The sequence below is a fragment of the Piliocolobus tephrosceles genome, chromosome 3, assembly GCF_002776525.5.
Source record: "Piliocolobus tephrosceles isolate RC106 chromosome 3, ASM277652v3, whole genome shotgun sequence".
NCBI classification, from domain to species: Eukaryota; Metazoa; Chordata; class Mammalia; order Primates; family Cercopithecidae; genus Piliocolobus; species Piliocolobus tephrosceles.
The window spans coordinates 36,366,951-36,391,163 of NC_045436.1; positions in this window are offsets into that span (position 1 = coordinate 36,366,951).

The window sequence follows — 24,213 nt, forward strand, 5'->3', positions numbered from 1 at the left end:
TGCTTCCACTGTAGCTTGTATGAAATTCAGAGAATATGAACAATATAGTATGAAGAGGGGAAGTGATGGGACACACCTGTTTACATTGATCCTCTGTTTAATTGCTCCTGGTGCTTTACAGGCCAGACTATAGAAAGCCAGTGCTTGCATAGCAGACACAATCCTGAGAAGGACAAAATGAAGTCTAGATCCTCTCTCCTAAAGACATAATACAATACTGTGAACACAGTCTCACACTGTCTGCATTTAACTCCAAACAAGGCTAAATAGTCTAATTGCTTGGCCAGACTTAACATTTAAGTAGATTAGCATAAACATAAGTTGTTGATGTGAAAAAAAAGGGGGGGGACACTTTGCATTTTCCAACTTCAATACCTCCAGTAGTCTCTGTTCCATACTTTTTTCTGTATTCCTTGACAACATCTTCCTTTATTTAGCAAGGATCTCCAGTGCCAACTCAATGTGCCCTTTTTTTCTCTTCACTTCTCCAAGTTTATATTTGCCCCTTGGATTCTGAAGGTCCCCTACGGAGTTAAAGGGAACTCCAGTGGCAGGAATATTTGCACAGCCCACTTAAGCAGTAACTGCACCTTCGAAGTTTATTTCTAAATGGAAGTATTCTCATGGGCCTATTTATTTACAGAATGTAATTTTAAGTCCTCGTATGACTATCATACATGTAAAGGAAAGCAAGCAAACATTGACAGCCTAACTGGTTTTATTAAACAGATTTAAAGTTGTGATACAAAAGTGTTTTGCTGACATTTAAATTACTTTACTCTTTTACTAATAAAGTCTTTCCCACACTAACGAGTATCACAGCATCAATGGAAATGACTTAAAAGATAGAGTAACATTGAGATGGCCCATATGTAAATACTGCTGTAGCTTTTTCTGAAGCTTTGTAAGGCCAGCTTAATTTTTCAAGTTGTAGTCTTGTGGACTTTACAAAATGGGTAATGCTGTTTGACTGTTGTTCACAGAGCCAGAAGCATGTATCTGCAGTGCCATGGGGTTGGAGAGGGATACAGGATTACACAGCTGTCTTCTTAGATAAATCTGACCTACTTAGCCTCCTCTGGAGTTATTTTTCATGCTGACTCATGGACAACAGGAAAGTTATGGCCCATTAAGCAGCATCCATGTTTTGGAGTAAACTTGTTCTTCAAAGAAGACTCCTGTGTCATCTGTGCTGTATTTCCATTATTCCCCTTGTCAATCCTAGATATTGTCACAGAATATTAGAGCTGGAAATTTTTTAGAAATCATTTAATAGCCCACCTGTCTCATTTTTACAGAAGAAACCAAAGCCCACAGAGAATTTTAAAATCCAAGTTATAGAGCTCCTTTTAAGATTTTTATTTATAAATTTTTCTGAGACAAGGGTAGTGATGAAAAAGGCTAGGTATGGGAAATACCTCGATCTAAAAACTAATAATAATTTTCTTTAAAAAGCGAAGAAGTCATATTTAATTCATCTTTCCTTAGTCCTATGGTGCCCTCCTCCATACTATTTCCCATACCTAGCCTTTTTCTTCATTACTACCCTGATCTCACTCTTTCACCCAGGCTGAAAGGCAGTAGCCCAATCTTGGCTCACAGCAACTTCTGCTTCCTTGGCTCAAGCAATACTCCCGCCTCAGCCTCCCAAGCAGCTGGGACCACAGGTGGCTGGGACCACAGCTGGGACCACACCTGGCTGATTTTTGTATTTTTGTAGAGACAGGGTTTCATCATATTGCCCAGGCTGGTCTTGAACTCCTGGGCTCAAACAATATACCCACCTTGGCCTCCCAAAGTGCTGGAATTACAAGTGCAAGCCACCCTGTCCAGCCAGAGATGCTTTTAGTGGCAGAGTAATGGAGAAGTATATATGAAATAATGTTAACTGAAAAAAAAATTAATGTAAACACAAATTGAATCAATATGAAAATTATAGGCCAGGTAAGGTGGCTCACGCCTGTAATTCCAATATTTTGGGAGGCCAAGGTAGGAGGATCGCTTGAACCCACGAGTTCAAGACCAGCCTGGGCAACAGTGAGACTTTGTCTCTATAAATTTGTTTGTTTGTTTGAGATGGAGTCTCACTCTGTCACCCAGGTTGGAGTGCAGTGTCGTGAGCTCAGCTCACTGCAACCTCTGCTTCCCGGTTTCGAGCATTTCTCCTGCCTCAGCCTCCTGAGTAGCTGGAATTACAGGTGTCCGCCATCACGCCTGGCATTTTTTTTTTTTTTTTTTTTTTTTTTTTTGTATTTTTAGTAGAGATGAGGTTTCACCATGTTGGTCAGGCCGGTCTTAAACTCCTGACCTCGTGATCCACCCGCCTCGGCCTCCCAAAGTGCTGAGATTACAGACATGAGCCACAACGCCTGAACCAAAATTTTTTTTAAAGTTAGCCAAGCATGGTGGCACATATCTGTAGTCCCAGCTACTCAGGAGGCTGAGGTGGGAGGATTGCTTGAGCCCAGGAGTTCAGGCTGCAGTGAGCCAAGATTGCACCACTGTACTCCAGCCTGGGTGACTGAGTGAGACCCTGTCTCCAAAAAAGAAAAAAACAAAAGAAAGGAAAATTATATACACATGACTGCAGTGTGGAAGAGGCATTAAGGTGATGTCTTTAGTGGAGTATATCAATATTAAGTTAGATTCATATAAGATAAAATGGTTTTGTTTTTTAAAAAGACCTATAAATGGCCAAATCTGTACTGGTTTTTATTTATTTATTTACTTATTTATTTTCTTTTCTTTTTGAGATAGGATCTGGTCTTGAATTCCTAGGTTTAAGCAATCCTGCCTCGGCCTCCCAAAGTGATGGGATGACAGGTGTGAACCACTGCACCCAACCTCTAGAGGACCCTTTTTACTGTAACTTTATTCCAGCTCATCTTATAAAGCTTCAGTTAAATGCATTGGATAAGGATAAGGATTCTCTCCTTTCTCAAACTCTGTTGTGTTGAACAATTGACCTTTTCTGTTAAGGGACTGTAATGTAATTTTGGGTGAGTAGCAGCAGTATTCACAGTTTATTATTCTCTATTTTTAAAAATACTCATAAAACTGTAAAATAAAGAGTAAGTTTTACTGTAATTTTAAAATAAATTGATTAAATGAGAACTTTAACTTTTCAAAAAAAGTTTAGAAGTTTGAAAAAAGTTTTAAGTTTGAAAATGAAAGACAAAAATTTATTTTAATTTTTATTTTATTATACTTTCAGTTCTAGGGTACATGTGCACAACATGCAGTTTTGCTACATATGCATATATGTGCCATGTTGGTGTGCTGCACCCATTAACTCATCATTTACATTAGGTATATCTCCTAATGCTATCCCTCCCCACTCCCCCCTCCCCACAATAGGACCCGGTGTGTGATGTTCCCCTTCCTGTGTCCAAGTGTTTTCATTGTTCAGTTCCCACCTGTGAGTGAGAATATGCGGTGTTTGGTTTTCTGTCCTGTGATAGTTTGCTCAGAATGATGATTTCCAGCTTCATCCATGTCCCTACAAAGGACATGAACTCATCCTTTTTTATGGCTGCATAGTATTCCATGGTATATACATGCCACATTTTCTTAATCCAGTCTATCATTGGTGGACGTTTGGGTTGGTTCCAAGTCTTTGCTATTGTGAATAGTGCCGCAATAAACGTATGTGTGCACGTGTCTTTATAGCAGCATGATTTATAATCCTTGGGGCATATACCCAGTAATGGGATGACTGGGTCAAATGGTATTTTTAGTTCTAGATCCTTGAGGAATCGCCACACTGTTTTCCATAATGGTTGAACTAGTTTACAGTCCCACCAACAGTGTAAAAGTGTTCCTATTTCTCCACATCCTCTCTAGCACCTGTTGTTTCCTGACTTTTTAATGATCGCCATTCTAACTGGTGTGAAATGGTATCTCATTGTGGTTTTGATTTGCGTTTCTCTGATGGCCAGTGGTGATGAGCATTTTTTCATGTGTCTGTTGACTGCATAAATGTCTTCTTTTGAGAAGTGTCTGTTCATATCCTTCACCCACTTTTTGATGGGGTTGTTCGATATTTTCTTATAAATTTGTGTAAGTTCTTTGTAGATTCTGGATATTAGCCCTTTGTCAGATGGGTAGATTGTAAAAATTTTCTCCCATTCTGTTGCCTGTTCACTCTGACGGTAGTTTCTTTTGCTGTGCAGAAGCTCTTTAGTTTAATTAGATCCCATTTGTCAATTTTGGCTTTTGTTGCTGTTGCTTTTGATGTTTTAGTCACAAAGTCCTTGCCCATGCCTATGGCCTGAATGGTATTACCCAGGTTTCCTTCTAGGGTTTTTAAGGTTTTAGGCCTAACATTTAAGTCTTTAATCCATCTTGAATTAATTTTTGTATAAGGTGTAAGGAAGGGATCTAGTTCCAACTTTCTACATATGGCTAGCCAGTTTCCCCAGCACCATTTATTAAATAGGGAATCCTTTCCCCATTTCTCGTTTTTGTCAACTTTGTCAAAGATCAGATGGTTGTAGATATGTGGTATTATTTCTGAGATGGTACTGGTACCAAAACAGAGATACAGACCAATGGAACAGAACAGAGCCCTCAGAAAAATTTTTTTAAGAAAGCTAGAATGTGGTTTATATACAATGCCTTGGGTGTGGTCCTGCCAAATATTTAAATATGATTGATTGAATGATAGATGAATGAAAAGAAAACAGTCACCTTCCCAGCCTCCCTTGAACCTTGGCATGGCTATGTGGCCTAGTTCTGGTCAATGAAATATAAGTAGACTTCTGCTAGGTTGGATTCAAGGAAAGCTGTTGTTTTCCTGATGAAAAGGAATAGACTAACACAAGCCTTTTGCTCTGTGTCCTTCTTCCTGCTGGAACACAGATGTGATGCCCAGAGGTTTGTCAGCCATCAGGCAAGGCTGATGAAGAAAGTTACATGCTGAGGCTGGTGGATTGGAAAGGCAGGAAACATCTGGATCCTTGGTGGAATTATGGAATTGTAGACTGCTTTTAGTCATCTTGTTTTATAAGCAAAAGTAACCCTTTCTTACTATGGTCAAGTTTTCTGTTGCTTGCAGCCAGAAACATTCCCAAGAGACAGAAAAAAAAGGTCAATCAAAACAAAACTGAATGCAAATAATGATCATTAACAAAAGCCGGTCACAAAGATGTTAACAGAAAGTACATATGAGACAAACAGCAAACTAGTACTTAGTTTATTTTACAAGTGCAAGTAAAAACAAACATTTTATGTCAATTAAATTAGCAAAATAAATCAAAGTACTAAAAGTACCAATTAGATATCTGCAGAGAAACAGTGCTTATTACTTTTTTTTTTTTTTTTTTTGAGACGGAGTCTCACTGTGTCACCCAGGCTGGAGTGCAATGGTGCCATCGCGGCTCACTGCAACCTCCATCTCCTGAGTTCAGGCGATTTTCCTACCTCAGCCCCCCAAGTAGCTGGGATTCCAGGCACCTGCCACCAAGCCTGGCTAATTTTTGCATTTTTAGTAGAGACGGGGTTTCACCACGTTGGCCAGGGTGGTCTCGAACTCCTGACCTCAGGCGATCCACCTGCGGCCTCCCAAAGAGCTGGGATTATAGCCGTGAGCCACTGCGCCCGGCCTTGCTTATTACTTCATTAGTTTATTCTTCCAAGGACAATCTGCTGTTACCAGGATCGTCACCTTAAGTGTATGCCAATGGCACTCCTGGCATGTGCCACCTATAACTCTGGATACCATCTGATCATTTCCTCCTACCTCCGCAGTCTGCTTTGTTGCCTTTTCCTCCTATGGCCAATCTCTAAGAGTAAGAGTACCTCAGGTCTTGGCCCTTGACAGTCTTTATTCTTTCTCTGGATTCACTTTGCTAGCCCTATGTCTTTAAATACTATCCCTGATATGGTTTGGAGATTTGTCCCCTTCAAATCTCATGTTGAAATGTGATCCCTGTTGTTAGAGGTGGGATGAAGATGGTAAGAGGGGTTTGAGTCATGGAGATAGATTCCTCATGAATAACTTGGTGCCCTCCCCATCTCTGTTAGTTCACACAGGTTCTTTAAAAGAGCCTGGCACTTCGTCCCTCTCTTGCTCCTGCTCTCCCCATGTGACATGCCTGCTTCCCCTTTGCCTTCTGCCATGATTAGAAGCTTCCTGAATCCCTCACTGGAAGTAGATTCCAGTGCCATGCTTTCTGTACAGCCTGCAGAACCATAAGCCAATTACACCTCTTTTCTTTATAAATTACCCAGCCTCAGGTATTGACTTGAGCAATGAGAACAGACTAATACAGTCTCAAATTATAATTTTAGCCCTGACCTGAATTTCTGCACTCATACATCCAATAAGCTTTTTTCCTCTGAATTCTATAGTGTGTGCTTGTAATATATTTTCCCATCCTGTTATTATACTTTTAACCAAATATGTCTATTTCAGTGTATCTCTTATAAACATTAATAAGCATCTCAAACCCTAACAGGTCCAAAACTCTTGATTCTGCCTTTCCAAAGCTGTTAAATCCCCAGTCTTTCTAACTTCAAGTCAACAACACCACTATCTACCTAGTTGCTCAAGCCAAAAGTCAAAGAGTCAGCAGGGCATGGTGGTGCCCGTCTGTAGTCTCAGCTACTCAGGAGGCTGAGGCAGGAGGATGGCTTAAGCCAGGAGTTTGAGACCAGCCTGAACAAAGAGCAAGACCAGCATCTCTAAAAAAACTAACAATCATTTTCTTTAAAAAGCCAAGGAGGCCGGGCGCGGTGGCTCAAGCCTGTAATCCCAGCACTTTGGGAGGCCGAGACGGGCGGATCACGAGGTCAGGAGATCGAGAACATACTGGCTAACACGGTGAAACCCCGTCTCTACCAAAAAAAATACAAAAAACTAGCCGGGTGAGGTGGCGGGTGCCTGTAGTCCCAGCTACTCGGGAGGCTGAGTCAGGAGAATGGTGTAAACCCGGGAGGCGGAGCTTGCAGTGAGCTGAGATCCGGCCACTGCACTCCAGCCTGGGCGACAGAGCGAGACTCCGTCTCAACAACAACAACAAAAAGCCAAGGAGTCAGGCCAGGCACAGTGGCTCACACCTGTAATCCCAGCATTTTGGGAGGCCAAGGCAGACAGATCACGTGGTCAGGAGTTCGAGACCAGCCTGGCCAACATGGCGAAACCCCATCTCTACTAAAGCTACAAAAACTTAGCTGGGCGTGGTGGCACACACCTGTAATCCCAGCTACTTGGGAGGCTGGGGCAGGAGAATCGCTTGAACCCAGGAAGTGGAGGTTGCAGTGAGCTGAGATCGTGCCATTGCACTCCAGCCTGGGCGACAGGGCAGCACTCCATCTCAAAAAAAAAAGGCCAAGGAGTCATATTTAATTCCTCTTTCCTTCACAGCCTTTAAATCTATCAATTAGTCCTATGGTGCCCTCCTCCACACTATTTCCCATACCTAGCCTTTTTCTTCAACACTACCCTGATCTAAGAACTCATTTCTTGGCCAGCCGCAGTGGCTCATGCCTGTGATCCCAGCACTTTGGGAGACCAAAGCAGGCAGATCACTTGAGGCCAGGAGTTCAAGATCAGCCTGGCCAACATGGTGAAACCCCGTCTCTACTAAAAATACAAAATTAACCAGGCATGGTGGTGCATGCTTGTAATCCCAGCTACTCAGGAGGCTGAGGCAGGAGAATCGCTTGAACCCAGGAGGCAGAAATTGCAGTGAGCCAAGATTGCGCCACTGCACTCCAGCCAGGGCAACAGAGCAAGACTCATTTCACAGACTCCTGTAGTTGCCTTCTAGTGATCTCCTTGCCTCTACTCTTGCCTCTTACATCTCAATTTTATAACAGCCAAAATGACATTTTAAAAATACGATTCAGATTATGTATACAACCCTCCAGTGGTTTTCTATATGATTAGAATAAAATTCAAACTTCTACCCTTGCCCCTCTTGAGCCTGTGAGGTCAAGGCTGCAGTGAGCAATAATGATGCCACTGCACTCCAATGCAACAAAGTGAGACCCTGTCTCAAAAAAAAAAAAAAAAAAGGGAAAAAAAGGTATTTCTTATGTGTTAGGAAAAGGGATAACAGTCACTGAGCAGTTACTTTTCATGCATGTCTTATGTAAACCCCACAAAAATATGATAGGAATCATTTACTGTCCTTATTTTACATGTTAGAAACTGAGACTGAGGGGGTAGGTAGCCAATCCAGAGTTAAAATTGACCTCCAACTTCATTGTACCATACTGTCTCTAAAGACAAAGAAGCAGGAACACCCTTTGAAACTTCCTCTTTTTGAATGTTTTAATTCTACTTATTTTAGGATGCTCATAGGTAGAAAAATCTATGAAGGCCCAGCTATAGTTGTTAAATTACTGGCCGGGCGCAGTGGCTCACACCTGTAATCTCAGCACTTTAGGAGGCTGAAGCAGGTGGATCACCTGAGGTCAGGAGTTCGAGACCAGCCTGGCCAACATGGCGAAACCCCATCTCTACTAAAAATACAAAATTAACTGGGTGCGGTGGCACATACTTGTAATCCCAGCTACTTGGGAGGCTGAGGCAGGAGAATTGCTTGAATCCGGGAGGCAGAGGTTGCGGTGAACCGAGATCGCGCCATTGCTCTCCAGCCTGGGCAACAAGAGCGAAACTCCATCTCACACACACACACAAAAAAGTTAGTTACTATTGTGACATGTAGCTATAAAACATACCCCCCCATATCATCTCCAGTTGAAAATTAAGGACAGTACAAAATCTAGTAAAATCTGTCATTTTGCTTTTGAGTCTCCACACTTTTAAGCATACAATTCTTGTCCCTCTGCATACTTTTTCCCCCTTTTTCCTCTACATACTTTTGTACATATTAGCTTATAGTTTATTGGGAAAGTTATCTGTGTAAACCTTTAAAATAATAACTACATTAACATATTTAATGGTTTGCACTTATTATTGAAATCTTGTACTTGTGGATTTGAAATGCAGACCAGGGAGTAGAATTTTTTCTTTTTCTTTTTTTTTTTTTTTGAGACGGAGTCTCGCTCTGTAACCCAAGCTGGAGCTCACTGCAAGCTCCGCCTCCCGGGTTCATGCCATTCTCCTGCCTCAGCCTCCTGAGTGGCTGGGACTACAGGCGCCCGCCACCATGCCTGGCTAATTTTTTGTATTTTTAGTAGAGACGGGGTTTCACCGTGTTAGCTAGGATGGTCTCGATCTCCTGACCTCGTGATCCACCTGCCTCAGCCTCCCAAAGTGCTGGGATTACAGGCCTGAGCCACCGCGGTTCTGGTGAATTTATGTTTCTTTTCCTTGTCTTCTTTCTCACTTCCTTGTTATTGGAAAAGATATAGAAGTATACGTTAGAATCTTGGCATTTAATTCTGGAAATTGAGTCAATTTCTTAGTAGATGATCTTGGAAAGACCCTATTTTTAAAGGTCTCTGTTAAGCTGTAAAACAAGGCCTAGCCCTAGTCTGGGAAGCAGAAATGATTCGTAGGTTTTCAGCTCCATCACCATTTAACAATCTGAAGTGATTCCATAGTAACTCAGCTTCTCATTTTAGCAATAACGATAGAAACCTTTGTGTAGTGCTTTTGATGTGCCCAGCCCTTTCCTAAGTGCTTTGCATATATTAAATGATTTCATCCTTCCAACAACCCCATGCAATCATCATGCCTATTTTACAGATGGGAAAATTGAGATACAATGTCTGCATCCATTCTAGCTGCTATAACAAAATACCACAGACTGGGTAGCTTATAAACAACAGAAATTTATTTCTCACAATACTGGGGGCTGAGAACTCTGAGCTCAAGGCAGATTTGGTGTCTGGTGAGGGCCCGTTTCCTGGTTTGTAGATGCTGCCTACTCATTGTGTCCTCGCATGGTAGAAGAGGCAAGGCAGCTCTCTGGGGACTCTTTCATAAGGGCACTCATTCCATACATGAGGACTATGCTCTTATACCTAATTACCTTGCAAAGGCCCTACCTCCATCTCCTTAGGAATTATTAATAGGTTTCCACATATCAATTTTATGAAGACACAAACATTCAGACCACAGCACACATAGGTAAGGTATAATTGCCCAAAGTCCTAAACCAGTAAGTGCAGAACTGAAATTCAGACCCAGGCAGGCTAGCTCCAGAATCCTTGCTTTCAGCCACTGCGGCAATACTGCCTTTATGCCCTTGAATGAGTGGGAGGTTAGGGCTGATCACTGGTGTAACAGCAATCAGTAGAAATGTGTACAATTGAAAACACTAAATAAAAGCCATTATGGCACCACACAATCTGTTTTTAAGAGGATGGCAATATTATATAACCAACTTCTGGGTATTACATGTTTCTTTTTTTGTTTTTTGAGACAGGCTGGAATGCAGTGGTGCAATCTCGGCTCACTGCAAGCTCCACCTCCTGGGTTTATGCCATTCTCCTGCCTCAGCCTCCCGAGGAGCTGGGACTACAGGTGCCCACCACCTCACCAGGCTAAGTTTTTGTATTTTTAGTAGAGACGGGATTTCACTGTATTAACCAGGATGGTCTCAATCTCCTGACCTGGTGATTCGCCCGCCTAAGCCTCCCAAAGTGCTGGGATTACAGGCATGAGCCACCTCGCCCAGCCTATTGCATGTCTCATAGTTTCAGAAATGATGTCATGCTCAGTAGTGGATACGGGACTTTTCTGTCTAGGTGAGGTAACCATGATATATGAATGAAGTCATATGAACCTTTGATGCCATAGGAACTCCCCAAACTAATATACATTAATTTCCATAATTAGATAGAACCCTAACTGTAGTACTTCAGCTACATTTATCTGACTTACCCATCTAAACAATCTAATTGCAATTTTGGAAAATATGCTTCACAACATTGAACAAGGCACTTTGCCTCCCATGGACCTTTATTCTTGCCTAGTAAAATAAAGCCAAAAAATGATGTTACCTCTAAGGTCCTTTCCACATCTGACATCAAATGAATTTCTGTCTTGACCTGTAAGCTTGACAGCAGAAAGACTGAACTTTTTTAATTAGTCATTTCTTACTGCTTCAGAATCCACCAAATAAAGCAACTCCACAGCTTCCTGAATCCGCGTGCTTTCAAATTACAGTCATGTTAAGTTTGGCACTTAAAGTTCAAATAAAAAGCTGCCAGGTCAGCAGTGGGAGCCAGATATTAGGGAAAAGGAGTGATAAAGGAAGATCTGTTCTTTCCTTTGTTGTACACCTGGCCTGCCAGTCTAGGACTACTTGGCCAAGTTTATCGTTGGTAGAATCTGGTGTCCTGTGGGACTTTCGGCAAGTTTCTTAACCTCTCTGTGCCTTCATTTATCAACTGTACAGTAGTCTGCCTCACAGATTGTGGCAGAAAAATGAATTAGTATATGTAAGGCTATAGCAGAGTGCCCCGCACATAGTAAGTGTTATGCAAGGTTGTTTTGTTGTTATTTCCTATATTAAGAAAAACAGGCCGGGCGCGGTGACTCAAGACTCTAATCCCAGCACTTTGGGAGGCCGAGGCAGGTGGATCACCTGAGGTCAAAAGTTCAAGACCAGGCTGGCCAACATGGTGAAACCCCGTCTCTACTAAAAATATAAAAGTTAGCTGGGCATGGTGGCAGGCACCTGCAATCCCAGCTACTCGGGAGGCTGGGTCAGGAGAATCGCCTGAGCCCGGGAAGTGGAGGTTACAGTGAGCTGAGATCGTGCCACTGTGCTCCAGTCTGGGCAACGAGAGCGAAACTTCGTCTCAAAAAAGAAAAACAAACAAACAAAAAAAAGAAAAACAAAGTGAGAACCAGAAGAAAGCAAACCCTATGAGTTTGGATGGGCCTGTCAGAAGAACTCAGGTGATGGCCCATTAAATGCATCCACCAAGTCAACTTTAATGCCAGGCCTACATGAAACTAACGCCCTCATATTGTGAAAATGACCCCATTTCAGTTCTTCCATTTAGACACATGTTGACATTTCAGGCTCCCAAGCCGAGATAGGGCTTCCTTACTTTTCCTCCAATTACAAAATAAAACAGACTACCAACTGAAAAAGGAGCGCCTTAGGTAAGGCCTGATCTGTCTATCCTCCTAAAATCTCCCTTTCTCTTCAAGGACTAATCAATAATAGGAGCAAACCTTTACATAGGCAGAGGTTAAGTAACTTCCCAGGGTCACAGATCTAAGCGGTGGAGCCAGGATTCAAATCCGGCAGTCTGGCTCCAGAGCGTGTGCTTGTGTGCTACTAACCAAGACATCTTGAGCCAACGACAGATGAAATTCAGCGTGCGTGCGTGTGTGTGTGTCTGAAGAAGAGAACAAAAGTCCACCCTAAATGGTTTGAGAGGAATGCCTCCTGGATGGTTGAAAAGGACCCTCACAGTGTACACAGACCTCCCTCTACCCTTCCCTCAGGAAAGAAGCTGCAGAGCATGATCAGAGGGGGCATCCACCAGCAAAGAAAATTAGTTCCATGCGAATCACAATCCTCACACCCTGGCTGGCCGTGGCAGACACACAGAGAGCAGGGTCTATCAGCTCGGGAAGAGAAACCAGGCAGGAGGCAAACGGGCCGGGCTGTGGAGAAAACCCCAAGCAAATCAACTGCCAACAGTAGCTTTGCGGAAACAGCAGGATGCAGCCCAGACAAGCGATCGGGGCTCTCAGAGGCGCGAGGACTCCGGGCTGCCAGAGCCAAGGGGCAGAATGACAATCAGCGGGTGTGTGAACCTCACGCAGTGGTCCTGGCGGCTGCTGCCAGAGGGCTGCAGAGAAAGGCTAAGGCATCTCCCAGCAGCCCTGCTGAGACATTGGAACTCCCAGAAAGTAGTGAGAAGGGCAAGATGTAGGAGAAAGGATGCTGGCTGAGGATCTGGAGACTTAGATTCCAGTGTGAGCTGCCTGCGGCCCTTGTCCCCTCCTTAGGGCCGAGCGTCCTCTGTGAGCGCATCAAACTGGAAACTGTGTGGTAGATGACTTGGAGAGCTGAAGCTGGAAGTTTGGTGAATTGGTTAAGAGACTTGGGCAATCATCTGTGCGTGAAGAAATAAGTATCTAGACTAGAGGGTGGCAGCGTGTTACTGCACAGTAATCCAGGGTTTTTCTCAGTTCTGAGTTTGCCCAATACATTTGAAGGAATGATCTACCCCACCCTCCTTCAAAATGATTTTCCCTTTATGTTAAAGATTAGTTCAGAGCTGAAATTTTATACTGATAGATCAGCCTCACTGCAAACTGAAAATTAAGATAACTGTAGTATCATTTATAATAGTTAATAACAACAATAAAAGTGAATTGTTATAAAACCCAATTTTGGAAATAACTCAAAGCAGCCCACTCTTCCAGTGCCAAGGACAGGTACTTTTTTGTTGCTTTGACCACAGGTGGCACATGCCACCATGCCCAGCTTTTTTTTTTTCCTTTTCTTTCTTTTTTTTTTTTTTGTTTTCAGTAGAGACAGGGTCTCATTATGTTGCCCAGGCTGGTCTTGAACTTCCGGCCTCAAGTGATCCTTCTGCCTCAGCTTTCCAAAGCACTAGGATTACAGTCCCGAGCCACCACACGGGCAGTACGTTTTCTTGAAGGCAACCCGAATACAGAATAACAGCCATAAAAATGACTATACCCAGCTGGGTGCGGTAACTCATGTCTGTAATCCAAGCACTTTGAGAGGCTGAGGCAGGTGGATCACTTGAGGTCAGGAGCTCAAGACCAGCCTGGCAAACATGGCAAAGCCCCATCTCTAAAAAAAAAAACAAAAATTAGCCAGGTGTGGTGGTGGGTGACTGTAAACCAGCTACTCAGGAGGATGAGGCAGGAGAATCACTCGAACCTGGGAGGCAGAGATTGTAGTGAGCCGAGACTGTGCCACTACACTCCCGCCTGGGTGACAGAATGAGACTCCATCTCAAAAAAAAGAAAAAAAAAATGACTATACCCTTTGCCACAATGATATTCTTAGAAATTTATTTTGAGAAAATAATTTTAAATGAAAAATATTTTACCAGATATTTATGGCAACGTTATCTGTAATAACTCCAAACTGGAAATACCCAAAATAAATCCACTAACATGGAAATGGCAAATAATACTACGATAGCTTCAGTAAGAAACTACTCAAAACAATGACAAAGGATTTTTAAAACACTGTAAAGAGAAAAAAGCATAAGAGGATGTTATACACATACAAGAGGTTGGAGTAGAAGGGACTTGGAGGCTGTAAAGTTGAGTAAGGGTGGAGGAAAGCATTTCCTGCATGAGCAGGATGTGGGGTTGGGGAGGGAGGTAGATACAGTTCCACTTGCAAGGTGCATGAGTGCTAGGATCCACGCTGATGACAATTGTCCTCCAAAACACTAACCGAGAACCAAAAACCTTGGGATGCCGTGATCATAAGTAATTTGTTAGTTTATGTATTTTTCTATCAAATGATTTTTAATTTTCAATGGAAAGTGGGGAAAACTTGTGTGTAGTTTAATGGGATACAAACTGGAAGATTGTAGAGTGGGTCAACAAAGAGAAGTGACGGGTTGGGGCTGCGACCTAAATGGGAATGGAGTCAGCGACTGGACTCTTCTCGCTAAAGGCATCTGTGGAGCAGAAAACTGGTACACAGGTCACTGGCTCAAAAGGAACAGGGCTCTGAAGAGGAAATGGCTAAGACAGTCTTTCTAGCTGTCAGAGGAAGTTGATGTAATGAAGACAGAACTCTGGAAAAATGCTGCTCAAATATTAAGACCAAATACTTCTGATCACCTGTGAAGAAACCCAAATGGTATATAGAGTAAAAAGGTACAAGGTCGAGAGGATTCAATGAAACGTGTGTAGAAGCACTTTGCCAACAGAGAAATGCTTTATAAATCCTTGCCCTGAAAACTAGGGCGTCCCTCTACAAAAAGACTGCAGAGAGCCGGAGTGTTCTTTAACTATACTGTAAATCAGTGGATGGTTTTACGAAGTCTTATGGTTCTAATTTCGAACAAGTGATGGTAAAATCATGATCATCTTCCTATCTGAAGCTATGATATTATCTTGACTATTAAACCAGATTGACTTTTTAGTAGATTTTTGGTGATTTTAAGCCAGCCATAATTAAGTTGATCATGTTGTGAATTAGTGAAATACTGTAAAAACACCAAATCAACCATGACTGGCTCAGTACTTTCATAGTCTGAATATTTTAAATAACATAATCACTAGTTCATTCATTCAGGATAATCATGAGAGAAGTGCTGTGTCTATGTAAGTATTGTTAAAATAGGAAGCCATTAGAAAATACAGAACACTCTAGGCTTTAAGAATCAAGAAGCCAGTGGGAGGCCGAGGCGGGTGGATCACTTGAGGCCAGGAGTTCAAGGCCAGCCTAGACAACATGGTGAAACTCCAACTCTACTAAAAATACAAAAAATTAGCCAGGAGTGGTGGCGCATGCCTCTAGTCCCAGCTACTCAGGAGGCTGAGACAAGAGAATTACTTGAACTCGGGAGGCAGAGGTTGTCGTGAGCAGGGATTGCGCCACTGCACTCCACAGTGAGACTCTATCTAAAAAAAAAAAAGAAAGAAAGAAAGAAGACAGGCGCAGTAGTTTCAGCACTTTCACTTAAGCCCATGAGTTCGAGACCAGCCTAAGCAATATAGTGAGACCCTGTCTGTACAATAAATAAAAATATTGGTCAAGCATTGTGTCCGTGCACCTGTGGTTCCAGGTACTTGGAAGGCTGGGGCAGGAAGATCACTTGAGCCCAGGAAGTTGAGGCTGCAGTGAGCTGTGATTGCGCCACTGCACTTCAGCCTGGGCTACAGAGCAAGACTCTGTCTCAAAAAAGGAAAAAGAAAAAGAGAGAGCGAGAGATGAAAGCAAGACTACATTATATAAATCATTCTTTCTGCTAACCTCGATGTGCCAATAACTTACATCTTTTCAAAGAACAACATTCAGTCTTTCTTGCCTAAGCTCAGCATTTGGCTTCACGAAGCCTGCTGAATTATGCTAGCTTCATGCTTGCACTTACACGCACTTACATGTTTCCTTAATGTTTGGCTCACCAGAGCCAAGAGTCCGTTTTTACCTCAAGCCTCAGGGATATCAGGTTTCAACTCACGTTGTTTGAATCTTGTATACATCCCTTCGTGCCTTATTAAAATGAACACTTTCCATTTGACTTTCTGCTTCCCAGTGGGTCTAGGGTTTTCTTTCTCTAATGTTGTTAAACATCCCCTGTAACATGAAGCCCAGATGTTTGAGGGTATAGAGCCACACTTCTAGCTGAGAAAAGTAGTGATCTCCACGAGATACCAATTTATCCATGTGATGAATGTACTGTTTCATTTTTGATGGCCTTAATTTAGCACTTATCCCTGGGGCTGGGTTTTATGTTGTCTTTATAAATACCCTCTCTCACACACACAAAGAACCTAGTTCTTTTTAGGCACTTCTCCAGCTGAGAGTTTAGCATGGCGTCCTGCTTAATGGGGAGACAGAATTACAGCTCCAAACATTCCCCTGCCACTGATCCAGAACATGTGTTATCATATCACACACTGTAAATTGATTCCAAATTCCTGCCAACTGGGCACAGTCTGCATTCCAAATAGTCAAGGCTCTGGGACAACAAATTGTAAAATAGAATTTGCCATGCTCCCCCCTTTAATTTGGTGTGAGCATGAATAAGTTTGTTAAAAATATTTTACTTCTTTAGAATTTTTTTTTCTGGAAAATAGCTATACCTTAGTGACAATGGGCTACCTAAAGTTCCCCAGTCTCCTCCATTGTTAATGTCTCTTCCAATCTGTTGGTGAAGGTTGGTGATCAGGAAATAGAGCAAGATGAGGGGAGCTCACATTTAAGATAATAAAGTGACTCTCATTCTACTGCTAAGAGACATAAACAGTCTGACTATGGTAGTCTCATGGGAGTAAAAGTCTAGGATTTCAAATGCTGTATAAACAGTTGCAAAATCTCTGCAATTACTCTAACAAATGAACTCTTAGCACAGAAGACAGATAAGGAATAATATATTTTCAGCTCTGTGCCATTCCATATTGGAGACAGGCGTTTACTATCAATTTATTCTTTTTCTTTCCTTTTTTTAAAAGACAGGGTCTTGTTTTTTTGACCAGGCTGGAGTGTAGCAGCACATGGCTCACTGCAGCTTCAAATTTCTGACCTCAAATGATCCTCCAGTCTCAGCCTCTCAAGTAGCTGGAACTACAAGTGTGTGCCATCATACCCGGCTAGTTTTTTTTTTTTTTTTTTTTTTGGTAGGGATGAGGTCTCACTATGTTGCCCAGGCTGGTCTTGAACTCTAGGCCTGAAGGAGTCCTCCTGCCTTGGCCTCCCGAAGTGTTGGGATTACAGGCATGAGCCACCGTGCCCAGCCTATCAATGTATTCTTTCCTTAAAGTAAGCATGTAGATTAACAGAGTAACATGGCTAAAACTTGTCTTCATGTCTGTGACTTTTGAGAACTGGAAGTGGAAATGGGGAGGAAAGGGATCAAATGTCACTAGCAACCTGCCATCGAGAATATCTTAAGGAGAAGCAGGTTGATGGAATCTGCTCAGAGGTCCTCGGTCCCACAGTGTCTGAGGAGCCTCAATTTGGTGACCATGGTGATACTATTTCATTCCAATAACTTCACTCCACAAGGTCTCTAATGTTTCTTTATGTGGTGAACATTTAGCTCATTCCTTTAAAAACACTAATTAATCATTTTAAATGGACATAAAAATCGTATATATTTATCATGTACAACATGTTTTGAAATATGTATACATTGTGGAATGGCTAAATGGAGGGAGTTAACACAGATGTCACCACATATACTTATTTTTTGTAGTGAGAACCCTTAAACTCCACTCAGTCATTTTTGAGAATACAAAGCCCATCCTTTTGATCTAACTCTTCCTCATTAATCCTAAGAAATCGCTATATATGCACACACAGAAACACAGAGGTGATTAATACTTTATGATAAATTGGCTAAAGCCAGAGGGTAAACTGCCAGAGCAAGCACTCAAAATTTATAGAAGAGGGTTCTGCATATTTTCAAATTAAATGTCATTACATATATAAAAGTGCTAGTGTAATACTGTAATAGCGGCTTGGTCTGGTTTTCCCCAAATTTATTAGCTAGTGTTAGCTAATAAATAAATATAATCTGGCTAACAGAATAATTACACCCAAACTATTTTGAAGGTGGTCTGGGATAACAGAGACGTAATTTCAGTAGTCTTCACGTGGCCTGGCTTCCAGGATTAGCTTATGGTCAACCAGTTGAGTGACTTCAGGCAGGCCACCGACACTCTCCAGGTCTTTAGTTCTTTGATAGAAAAAATGGAGACGTTGAAACATTTTAATGTCTATTTCTAGGTTGATCTCTTTGATCTTGCCAACTTAAAACCTTTAGGGAATGAAAATAATAATATTTGAAGAAGAAATATATATTATCAAAATAAAGGAACCCTAACCTTATTCTATATATATATACATTTTTTTTTTTTTTTTTGAGATGGAGTCTTGCTCTGTTGCCCAGGCTAGAGTGCAGTGGCGCAATCTCGGCTCACTGCAACCTCTACCTCCCAGGTTCAAGCAATTCTCCTGCCTCAGCCTCCTGAGTAGCTGGGATTACAGGCACACACCACCAAGCCCAGCTAATTTTTGTATTTTTAGTAGAGACAGGATTTCAGTGTGTTGGTCAGGCTGGTATCGAACTCCTGACCTCGTGATCTGTCCGCCTCAGCCTCTGAGAGTCCTGGGATGTGACCTCCGCCTCCCAGGTTCAAGCGATTCTCCTGCCTCAGCCTCCCGAGTAGCTGGGATTATAGGCATCTGCCAAGATAGCCGGCTAAGTTTTGTATTTTTAGTAGAGAGGGGGTTTCGCCATGTTGGCCCAGCTGGTCTTGAACTCCTGATCGCAGGTGATCCACCCATCTCAGCCTCCCAAAGTGCTGAGATTACAGGGATGAGCCACCGTGCCTGGCCCAATCCAAGTCTTTGTAAGTATATAGGTGTTTTCATTTCCTGAAAAGTCAAATTATGAACAATGGCTGTAACACTAGGTTTAAACTGTGTAATTGTATAGCAAAAAAAGTGGATTCTTAAATATCAAGAAGTAAGTCTATATGTTAAAAGGGCCTTTTGAGAAATGTTCTCCATGTTTATTTCTATTTATTTTAGTAGAACAGGTATTATGGTCAGCATTTGACTGTAAAAACCAACTGGACTCATGGACATGAGTCCCAAGCCAGAACGCTGGAATTCTCTGGAAGAAAAGAGATCTGCTCTAGCTGGTTGTGAGATGAGAAGATTTTAGCAACCCCTTTTAGAAGAGCTAGAGAAATTTCTCCCGCACAACTTCAAGGAGGAGGTACTTGGTGGTGGTGTAAATTGCAGACAAGGACAGATACTATTTATTTATTTATTTATTTATGAGCCAGAGTCACACTCTGTTGCCCAGACTGGGGTGCAGGGACGAAATCTTGGCTCACTGCAACCTCCACCTATGAGGTTCAAGCGATTCTCCTGCCTCAGCCTCCTGAGTAGCTGGGACTACAGGCGTGTGTCACTATGCCCAGCTAATTTTTGTATTTTTAGTAGAGATGGGGTTTCACCATGTTGGCCAGGCTGGTCTCAAACTCCTGACCTCAGGTGATATACCCACCTCAGCCTCCCAAAGTGCTGAGATTACAGGCATGAGCCACCGCACCCAGCCTGGACAGATACAATTTAAAGAGGCCAAGGTAGGCCTCATTAAAAAGATGACATTTGGGCAGGAGTTAACCTTGTAGCTATCTGGGAAGAGCACTCCAGGCGGGGCACAGCCGAGGCTTTTGTGGCAGGAGAGTGACTTGTAAGAGGCCAGTGTGACTACAGCCGGATGAGGCCAAGAGTACAGAAGATGAGATCAGAAAGGAATGGATAGAGAGGCGTCTCTCATTCACCTGACCTGTGGTTCCCCGCAGTGGTCACCACCAGAAAATGCTTAAACCACTTGCCATCACAAAGTCTTCAGACATTTCAAGACAGCGAATAAGAAAAGGAATGTTGAGGCTGGGCACGGTGGCTCACGTCTGTAATCCCGGCACCTTGGGAGGCCGTGGTGGCAGGCGCCTGTAGTCCCAGCTACTCGGGAGGCTGAGGCAGATGAATCACTTGAACCCGGGAAGTGAAGGTTGTGGTGAGCCGAGATCGTGCTACTGCACTCCAGCCTGGGCAACAGAGCAAAACTCTGTTTCAAGAAAAAAAGAAAAGGGATGTTGAAGCTCCATTGTGTTGATGCTCTGACGCAAGCTTCTCCCTCTGTGCTGGGCTGGCTCCTGCACCTGGGGATTCATGTGCAGACATTTCAAGAGCTGTTGGTAGACTCCTGGATGAGCTGACTTCACCAAAGGCCTTGCATTACCTAAAGTTACATAGCTGTCAACTCCCAGACAAGCACTCCTGAATCTGAAAGTGCCAGCTCACCTCTTAGAGTGCCAGAAGTTAAAGAATTTCTGGGGAAAAAAAAAAAAGGGCATTTCTACTTAACTATGATTTTGTTGTTGGTTTTTAGATAATTTCTATAAAAGGGAGAAAGACATTTAACTTTCAAAAAGAATGGAGGGAATCTCAGTTTCCCCTGGGCTCAACTGCTTCTCTTCTCTCTCCATGTGATCTCTCTGGGTTCCTCACCCAATCAAGTGGTTCCAACTATGGCAGCCTAAACTGTATCTCTGGCCCCAAGCTGTCCTCCAGGCTACCAGCTGCATATACAATGGCTCTCCCTGGAATGTACAGGCTCCTCAAACTCAAAGTATTCAAAATTGAATTAATCATCTCTCCTTCCTTCCCACTTCTTGTTTCTCTTCTTATAGGCTCAAATGCTAAAATCCAAACTAGAAACTTGATGTAATCTTCAACTCCTTCTATTCTCTTAATCCTAAGAATGCTACTCTGAATTTTCTCTCAAATGTCTGTCCCTCCACTCCCCACTCACAAAAGGACTGCTGATTGCTGCCTCTAATCTCCCTTCACTCCGATCTGTCTCGATGTTGCTGCCAGTAATCCCTCTAAAACAGATTTGACCTAATTAATTCCCTGCTTTAAAATTGTGAATGGGTTCCCGTTGCAGAATGAAGTCCAAATTCTTAGCAGAGCCTTTGAGGCCCTTCACACTGATCCTTGGCCACACTTCTAGCATTCCGCTATTCCAATCCCTATCCCCAGTCACTCCAAACCCCAGAAATGAATTAATTGTGTTCCTAACAACCACACTGGATTTCCCAACTCCATGATTTTGCTATGCTATTCTCTCTCCACATGTGGTACCTTATCCTTTCTTTCCAATGCATTTCTACTCATGTTTCAAGACAAAAGATGTCAACTCTTTCAAAAATAATTACAGCTGCGCACAGTGACTCACGCCTATGGTCCCCGATAGTTGGGAAGCTAAGGTGGGAGGATCACTTGAGTCCCCAAGAGTTCCAGGCCAGCCTGGGCAACATAGGGAAACCACATCTCTAAAAATAAATACATAAATAATAAATTTAAAAATAGTAATTATCACAATGATTACACTATGCCAAGTAGTACATTAATCTACCCTAAACCACGGAACAAGCAATCTCTGCCCTCAAGGAGCAGCAGAGTAGTAAAGCCAGATTTATAAAAAGATTTTTGTTTTTTATTTTTATTTTTATTTTTTTGAGACAGAGTCTCATTCTGTCGCCCAGGCTGGAGGGCAGTGGTGTGATCTCAGCTCACTGCAACATCCGCCCCCTGGGTTCAAGCAATACTCCTGCCTCAGCCTCCTACAGGCATGTACTATCACACCCAGCTAATTTTTGAATTTTTAGTAGAGATGAGGTTTCACCATGTTGGCCGGTCTGGTCTTGAACTCCTGACCTCAGGTGACTCGCCCACCTTGGCCTCCCAAAGTGTTGGGATTACAGGCGTGAGCCACCGTGCCCGGCAAAAAGATTTTATAATTACACAAGAACAAGATGGCAAGTGCTGTGAGGCTCAGTCCTTTCTATTTGGTGAAGCCTTCTGCAGCTTTCTCAAGTGGAGTGGATGACCTTCTTGTCTACATTTTCTCAAAGTAGACTTGGTTACTTGTCTCTATTCCCTCAAGCAGAGTTGGTCACCCTCTCTTCTGTGTTCCCCTCAGGTAGACTTGATCACCTTTTTTCTATCTCACTCACTTTGTATCCCCAGCCCCTGGTGCATCCTAGGTGTTTGGTGCATGTTTCAGAACCAGGTAGCACTCCTCAGGATCACTGAGCTCAGAATCTGCCAACTTTCCTCCACTGGACTCGGCCTCAATGGCAGTGAGCACCAGCAGCAGTGGAAATCACCCCTAGAGTCCTGGAAATCTAGACTAAACTGTACTGCTCTAGCAAACTTGCTTTTTTGTTTGTTTCTTTGTTTATTTATTTATTTGTTTAAGATGGAGTCTCACACTGTCTCCCAGTCTGGAGTGCAATGGTGCAATCTCGGCTCATTGCAACCTCCACCTCCCAGGTTCAAGCTATTCTCTTGCCTCAGCCTGAGTAGCTGGAACTAACAGGCACGTGCCACCACACCAGGCTACTTTTTTTTTTTTTTTTTTTTTGTATTTTTAGTAGAGACAGGGTTTCACCATGTTGGCCAGGCTGGTCTCGAACTCCTGACCTCAGATAATTCACCCACCTTGGCCTCCCAAAGTGCTGGGATTACGGATGTGAGCCACCATACCCGGCCTGCTCTAGTAAACTTTCTAAAATGTTTGTATTATGCCTTTTCCCCTACTGAATGTACAATGGCTTCCCACAGACGGGATAAAACTGGGATGCCAAGTCACTGAGCCTCTATTTCCAGCCTGACAGCAGAGAGAGAACATTGCCCACAATTGTCACAGAAGGGTCCTAATACAGTTTATCAATTAGATTCATTTAGGCTAATGAAACTTAGAAAACACAGATGTTCCCTGGGAGAATGAAGCCTATCGTCATTCAGACTTACAGTATTTTAATCAAGTAATTGGAGACATGTATTGATCACTAAGTACCGGATGAGTATGGCTTAAATATGCATATAGCAAGGCAATCAGACGGTTTTCCAACTCTGAGGAATTGAAAACTTTACTTGAAGTGTGTTTTTAAAAGGAATAGTTTTAGGACAAAGTGTAGTTTGAAGGAAGACATTTGGTTTGGTGTGGCTGTATCAGTGTATAGTGAGAGCCAGGGGACATCGGGGGACAGGACGCTGAACAGGGAGGACGGTGTCCATGAGGGGTGACAGGCATGCAAAAATGCGGGTAGGAGGGGCAAGAGAGAATTCTTTTTTTCTTGCTTCTTTTTCTTGTTGAGGATTCTGATGATACACCTTTTTTTTTTTTTTTTTTTTTTTTTATGAGCCATTTGTAAATCACTTAGGGTTGTCACAGCCAGGATGAGATAATCAAATTCAAACCTATTCAGACTTTCATTTTCTTCCCCATGTGACCCACGTCCTCACGTTAGGTCAAAAATTACTTACTCTAACTTGCCGAACTTGCCCCTGCTTCCCCTTTTGGGTTATTCTGCTTACCAGGGGCTGTCACGTCTCTAAAACCTGTCCATCCCCTACATTTTTCTTTTTCTTTTTTTCAGACGGAGTTTCACTTTTGCTGCCCAAACTGGAGTGCAATGGCACGATCTTGGCTCACTACAACCTCCACCTCCCGGGTTCAAGCAATTCTCCTGCCTCAGCCTCCCGAGTAGCTGGGAATACAGGCACCCACCACCACGCCCGGCTAAGTTTTGTATTTTTAGTAGAGATGGGGTTTCATCATGTTGGCCAGGCTGATCTCGAACTCCTGACCTCAGGTGATCCACCCGCCTCGGCCTCCCAAAGTGCTGGAATTACAGGCGTGAGCCACCGCACCCGACCATCTCCCACTCAATTATTCAGTCAACAAATATTCACTGAGGACCAACGTTAAAGAGACCGTGTTGGGAGGGGCACGAGTAAGCACTAAGATGGTCTTGACACGCTCCTTATTCTCAGGGTGCTTGGGTGCTCCATTTAGCCTCCATTGATAGTTTGGACGTTTTTTGAATAAGCAAATCAGCTGCCTGACATGAGGTATGACAATGGGTCAGGGTATTTGGAATCAGGTCTGCTCTGGAAAATGTAGTTTAACATCTCCATTGTTTACCCTACTGTCACACTGTTTCAACTATAAGGAACTGAAGAAAGCAGTGCTTTTCTTCATCTGGGCGGTTGCTTTTAAGATGAGATCAAC